This window comes from Saimiri boliviensis, chromosome 1 (assembly GCF_048565385.1).
Source record: "Saimiri boliviensis isolate mSaiBol1 chromosome 1, mSaiBol1.pri, whole genome shotgun sequence".
Taxonomy (NCBI): domain Eukaryota; kingdom Metazoa; phylum Chordata; class Mammalia; order Primates; family Cebidae; genus Saimiri; species Saimiri boliviensis.
Genome location: NC_133449.1, coordinates 126,055,339 through 126,061,932, shown reverse-complemented (window position 1 = coordinate 126,061,932; position 6,594 = coordinate 126,055,339).

Sequence of the window (6,594 nt, the reverse complement as noted above, 5' to 3'; positions counted from 1 at the left end):
CAATCCCAAAAGCCACGACTGAGGAGCTGGCAAAATGAGTCTCTTGCATCACACACTGGGCAGTCGCTAAAGAACATGCTGTGGAAATGTCTCTTGTGACTGAAAAATACTCACATGCACTCATAAGTGCAAATAGCAGATTACAGAACAGTACACGCAGTGAAGGTGTGAAACGGCGATCATTTCTGGGTGGAGTCGCCGGCGATTTTTCATTCTGTTTTGCTCACATGTACTTCCTCATTTCTGTGCATTAAACATGTGTTATTGTATTTAAAGAAGTAATCGAGGCTAGCACAGTGGCTCATGCCTGTAATCCCAGCAGTTTGGGAGGCCGAGGTGGGTGGATTACAAGGTCAAGAGCTTGAGGCCATCCTGGCTAACATGGTGAAATGCCAGCTCTACTAAAAATACAAAGCTTAGCTGGGCATGGTGGCACACATCTGCAGTCTCAGTTATTCAGGAGGCTGAGGCAGGAGAATCACTTGAACCCAGGAGGCGGAGGTTGCAGTGAGCTGAGACAGCACCACTGCACTCCAGCCTGGCACAGAGCAAGATTTCGTCTTAAAAAATAAAAAAGGAACTAATAGAAGTTTGTGAGATTCCATGGCAGCTCCCTGACTGTGCCCAGGAGCCTTGCAGAGAAGGGCCAGCTCTGTGGCTCCTAGGACCCCCAAGCTCAATCCAGGACAATAGTTGAGGACGGTCTGTGGGATGGGTGAGGTTGAGGGATGTTCTGCTGTCCCTGGTGGGGTTATCAGGGAATTAGGGCCCTAAATGTGAGTCAGGGCTGGGCCCACAGTAGAGCTCCTACTCTCCCCATTACTGCCTCTGTGGCTTTCTCAGAGTCAGGGGACAAGAAAACACAGTGGCAGAAGGCATGGTCCAGTTAATAGTGGGGTGCAGACAGGAAGCAGAGCCTCATCAAGGGGTGATTCAGAGATGAGGATCAGGGACACAGTGAAGAATAGTCTAGGAGTTCCCTGGCACCCCAGGTCTGGTGGGAGCAGGCTGTGGACCCCAGGGAGGGTCTAGGACCAGTTCCTTCTGTGGGGGTTTGACCCCAGTGTGTGGCCCCTGGCCACACTGCCTATGACAGTGCTGTGAAGCTCAGTGAAGGCTGAGCCCACCTAAGCCCACCCACAGCTCTTCCTCCCAACTCACCTGAGCCCAGCATCTGTGTTGGCGGATCCTAGTTCCCCAGAGACTGCATTGAGGAAGGGCTGGTCTCTCTAGCCTCACTGCTTCTCCCTTCTCCTCCCTTCAGTCTAGGCTGTCAGGAAGAATGCCTTCCCCTGGGACGGCCTTCTAACTCCCCAGCAGCAGCAGGAGGGACACAGCCCTCACCTGAGTACCTGCTGCTTAGGCGATTTTGTAACTTCTGACTTGGGTGCTCTAGTGGTGGGGAAATTCAGGTCCCAGCTTCCTGGTTAGGACTAGAGCCCCTTGAGGACTTGGGAAATAAGCAGCTTTGGCCTCACATGCTCCACTCCCACCATCTCTCTCTTCTGAATTATTGTCATAATTAAGCCAATCATTGGTTACTGCTATTGCTTTTACACGTGTGTATGGTAAAAACACCGTCATTTGAAGGTAAGATTTCCCCTAGGAGAAACAAAAACATACCACGCCTCTTCCTCGGCCCAGGGCGGGCGGGTTGATGAAGGTACTGAATCTGCCTGTTCAACAGATGGAGAAATAGATGCATGGAAGAAAGGACTATTCTGAGTCAGCAGCCAAGCCCAGAGAGAACGTGACAGCTCCCCTTCCCCAACGGGATACCAATAAACAGTTTATCATCAGACCGACCGGTCAGCCCCTACCTCCTCCCACCTGCAGCCCTACCTGGCAAAGCAGGTGGGGTTCAAGATCCATCCCTGGAGCTGGGCAGAGGAGGCGAGGAAGTCTCTGCTCTAACTGAATTCCGTGGAAAGGCCCAGCAAGCAGGTGGGTGGGGGCTGCACACAAGCACAGGTGCCCCTGGGGCAGCCACTAAGGGTCTCAGGGCAGGCAGCCTGCCCAGCTGGAGGGCTTCTAGAAGTGGGAATGGGGGGCCAAAGGGGGATCATGGCCTGGTGCCTCCTTTTCCTCACATCTTTCTGGGTACACCTGGATTCTTTCTGCTCCTGCTGACCCCTGGCACCTTCTGACCTCCATGGGGAATTCTTTGGTTGACCAGGAGAAGCTGCTCCTAGTTGCCCTGGAAACACCTCCTGGGGCCACGTGCTCACCCCAACTCATGTATCTCCAGAAGATCCATGTTTCCCAAGCCCCACAGACCCAAGGTGGGGAGAGTGGGGAAAGGCGGAGACCTGAGCAAGGGAAGGAACTCTGCTCTCCAGAAAGCCCCTGGGGCCCTCTGGCTGCCTCACGCAGCCACGCTGGGAACAGACAGGTGAGATGCTCAGACACTCTGAAGGTAACCGCAGGCAAGAAGACAGGCTCCTCTTTCTTGCCTCTGCTATCCATGCCATACACTGGGAATGAGTTTTAAACCAACTCAAGGGGCCAAAGACCCATTTATCAGACCATCAAGGCTTTGGCAGAGCACTGTCTTAGTCAACATTTTTGATGGCAGGAATGAAAAACCCACTTAGGGCGGTGGAAAGATGTGAAACATGAGGATCTATTATAGAGATACAGGGGCACTTTTGGAGCCCAAGGGGCCTCAGGAGGGCTCAGATCCTGGAACAGGAAATCCAACAAGGGCCCCTGTGTCTGTCTCAGATCCTCTCTCTGGGACGGGACCTCTTCCCACTGCACATCGGCCTCTTCTGCAGAACGGACTCTCTGCGTACAATATGGCAGAGAGGGCTGCCCTGCCGATCTGAGTCTTCCTGTTCTCCCAGCTGGTCTACTATGAGTCCCACCATCGCCACAGGCCACACTCTCCGTCCTAGTGGGAGGACACTGATGGTCCCAACTGGAGGCAGGGTATCCCAGTCTACTGGGGCCCTCTGACCACAACAGATTTACATGGGGCAAGCATAGCAGCTGGGCCCAAGCTTGCAGTGTGTGGCGGCTGCCCCTGCCTGACTTCTCATCCCCTGTTCCTGCATGTAGCCACCCATCCAGTCTTCCAGCACCCCTCCTGAGAATGGCTTCAGAAAGGACCATCGTAATTGCAGATGGACGCTGGGACTCCCCTCCTAACAGCTCCTGCACTGGACTCCTTAGTTTTTCACTGGGACCCTCCACCCCTGGAGCCCTTCTCAGTTCCCCAGGCTAGTTCGTGCAGTCCTCGGCTCGCCGTGCCACACTCCTCTCCATCCTGGCCCTGGGCACAATTCCCCCTCTTTGTCTCCAGTCTCCACGTTCACCCAATTTCTACTCATCCTTTAAGAGTCGGTTCAGTGGTCACCTTCTCTAGGACCCCTAGTCTGAGTAAGGGGTCCCTTCGAGGCATCCCTTAATATGAAACCTGCTCCCATATTACCCATTCACTTGTCTGCCTTCTCTACATAGACAGGATTGAGTTTTACTCACCATCACACCCTCTTCAGCCCTGAACACAGAACCCAGCATGTTCTCAGCATATTCTCCAATCTCTAAACTTTGGAAAAGCACATTTGAATATATTTAATGATAATATTCGTTCCCCATAAGGGCCATCAAAATAAACAAACCAAAAACCTGGCTGTGCGCAGCGGCTCATGCCTGTAATCCCAGCACTTTGGGAGGCCAAGCTGAGCAGATCACTTGAGGCCAGGAGTTCAAGACCAGCCTAGCCAACATAGTGAAACCCCATCTCTACTAAAAATATAAAAATTAGCTGGGTTGGTGCCTGGTGCCTGTAATCCTAGTACTTGGGAGGCCAAGGTGGGCGGATCGCTTGAGCACAAGAGTTCAAGACCAGCCAGGCCAACATGGTGAAACCTTGTTTTTACCAAAACTAAGAAAGAAAGAAAGAAAAAGAAAAAGAAAAATAGCCAGTCTTATAACCTGGTCTTTGAATAAATAAATAAAAGTATTTTCGAAAAAGAGGAATGAATGGGTACATCTCCAAACTAAAACTCTGTGCCACTGTGGTGAGTGAGCCTGGCGAGGAAGGGGCGAGGTGGGTGGTATGGGAAAAAGAGAAGGCTCCTCGATGAGCCCTGGGACCTTCTTCATGAGCCTCTCCAAGCAGTAAGGATGGAATTTGGCCCAAATAGAGGCTATCCAAGTGTGGAAGTGTGTGACAGTTTCAGCAAAGTGCTGAGAGTCCCCATAATGGTGACTGCAGGTCTGTAACGCTTTACCACGGCTACCTGGCAGGGACTAGAAGGCCACCGGACATCAGGACCTCAGGAAGCTTTGATAGAAGTGATCAGAGTCAGGAGGGCAGGGGCCCTGCAGGCAGGGGTGCCTGTGTTCTGGTTCCCTATGGCAGGGTGAGCTTCTAGAAAAAGCAGGTCATGTTCAAACAGATCCTCCAGAAATACCTGCTATAGAAAGGCCTCAGGTTAATGAAAAACTTCAGTCCTTGCAGCCCAGGCCCACAGGATAGGCTCTGCCTCCTCTCCATGCCAGTTGAGTCCCCTTTATGAGTGCCCTCTGCTCCCTCTTCATGATCCATGGCCTGGTGAGTGCCCTCTGCCCCCTCTCCATGGCCAGGTGAGTCCCCTCAGTGAGTCCCCTCTGCCCCTTCTCTGTGGTTGGGTGAGTCCCCTCTGCCCCCTCTCCATGGTCAGGTGAATCCCCTCTGCCCCCTCTCCATGGCCAGGTGAGTCCCCTCTGTCACCTCTCCATGGCCTCTGTGTCAAATGGGAGAGCAGCATCTTCCAGCCTGAGCCAGATCTCCTCATTGCCCAGAGCCTTCTCTGCTGCCCTCTCTCTCCAAGGTCAGGGGAGGGCTTGTCTCAATGTTAGGTTCAGGCCACATCTGAAACTGGCATCAGTTGCCTCTCTCCCTGTGGCTCTGGAACCCTGACCCCTGGGGAGGAGACAGAGACAGAAGTCTGGTGTGCAGAACCTCGAGGCAGCTGAGGCCACGTGTGGTCTGGTAACATCACAGAGCCTCCCTACAGCCAGACTTAGAAAGACAGTGGACACACATTGACCAACAGCCTCTGGGCCTAAGCTGACACCTTCTCCCATTCAGTCTCTCCCCCAACATTCAGTGGAAGGAGAGGTCATTGGCGTTACCCCTTTGGAGAGGTCATTGTCTGTTTCTGCCTCTTCGGGGCTCACAACAGCAAGGTTCATCAAACTCTCCTGAGCCCTGTGTGGCCTCTGGAGTCTCCTCCTCAGATGCTCAGATGCTCAGGAGCTCTGCACCAACAGGCTGAGATAGACAGACTTTCTATTTCCCCTTTTGTCCCAGAGATAGTTCTGGGAGTCCCAGGGTGGAGGAGCAGAGGCTTCTGCTCTGGGGCCAGGAAAGAGGTAGGGTAAGGCCTAAAGATGAGCTTCCTCAACCACAGCTGGGAACCTGGGATGGGGATACCATGCTCGGGTGAAACATGAGATGAGAACCCTGAAGGAAGTTTCTGGCAGCCCATGACCCGCTCTGATCACAGTCTGCCCTGCTCAGCACCTGGAAACCAGTCTCATCAGCAGGACCTACTGCTCAGAACCAGGAAGAAAGTGCGTGGTTCTGATTACAGGAGGGACCTGAAAGGGAACTGGAGGGACTGGAACAGAGCTCACACCCACTGCTCCAAAGGGAGGCAGGAGGATGAAACTGCCAGCTGAGGATTCCCAGACTCACAACTGCTTGTGGAAACAGAAAGACCGGAAGGATTAGCTGACCGCAAGCTATAGGGAGTTAACGATGTGGTGGGACACCCAGGACACTTTAAAGGCTAGACAGCCCCGGAGGTCAAAGGTCTGGCAGCCAGGGCCGCGGCCTGGTCCTGTACTGCCCAGCCCTGCTCTGCAGTTTGGACTCCCTCTCAGGACAGCCACAGCCAGATGAGGCAGGACCAGGGGCACCAAGCCAGAAGGGTCATCTGTGCCAAGGACAAGAGCCCTGCCAAGGGTCAGGAAGGAGAACGGGAAGGTCAGAGGAAGGTGGCGTTGCTTTCTCACCTTCCACACTGAGAGGAGCCAAGAGATCTGATCCTACCCTGCCTTCTCCCCCCACTCTTCTAACCTATGTTCTCTGCCTTACAGACCCGGCCACCCAGGCCTGGTTTAAGCCGTGGAAAGGTGAGGACAGGCACGGCGCAGCCCCCAGGGGCCACCCCCAGCAGCATTTCCCTTTCCTATGCAGCTGGTGCACTTTGCAGACAGAAAGTGCAAGCTCTCTGCAGACCATGGGAGAAGACATAGGACACCTGACACCCAAGAGGCCCCAGTCCTCCCGTACCCCCTGTGCAGACCCCCAGAAGTAGATCCACATGGCATCTCCCAGGAAGCAGGAAGGACCTGGACCGCTGATTTCTGAGGCTCTTTGAAAAAGAAGGCCTTTCCTCTCTGGGTGGGCTGCAAAGAGGGCTCATCTCTTACCCCCATGTCTCTGCCTGGCTGCTCATCACAATCACCTGCAGATCCCTGGCTCATGTCCCAGAGACCCCAAATTCGAATCTCCAGGAGTAGAGTTCAGTGTTTGTGAGTTTTGTGAGATTTCCAGAAGGTTCTGGTGGGTCAGGGGGCCTGAGAGTCACTGCCAGG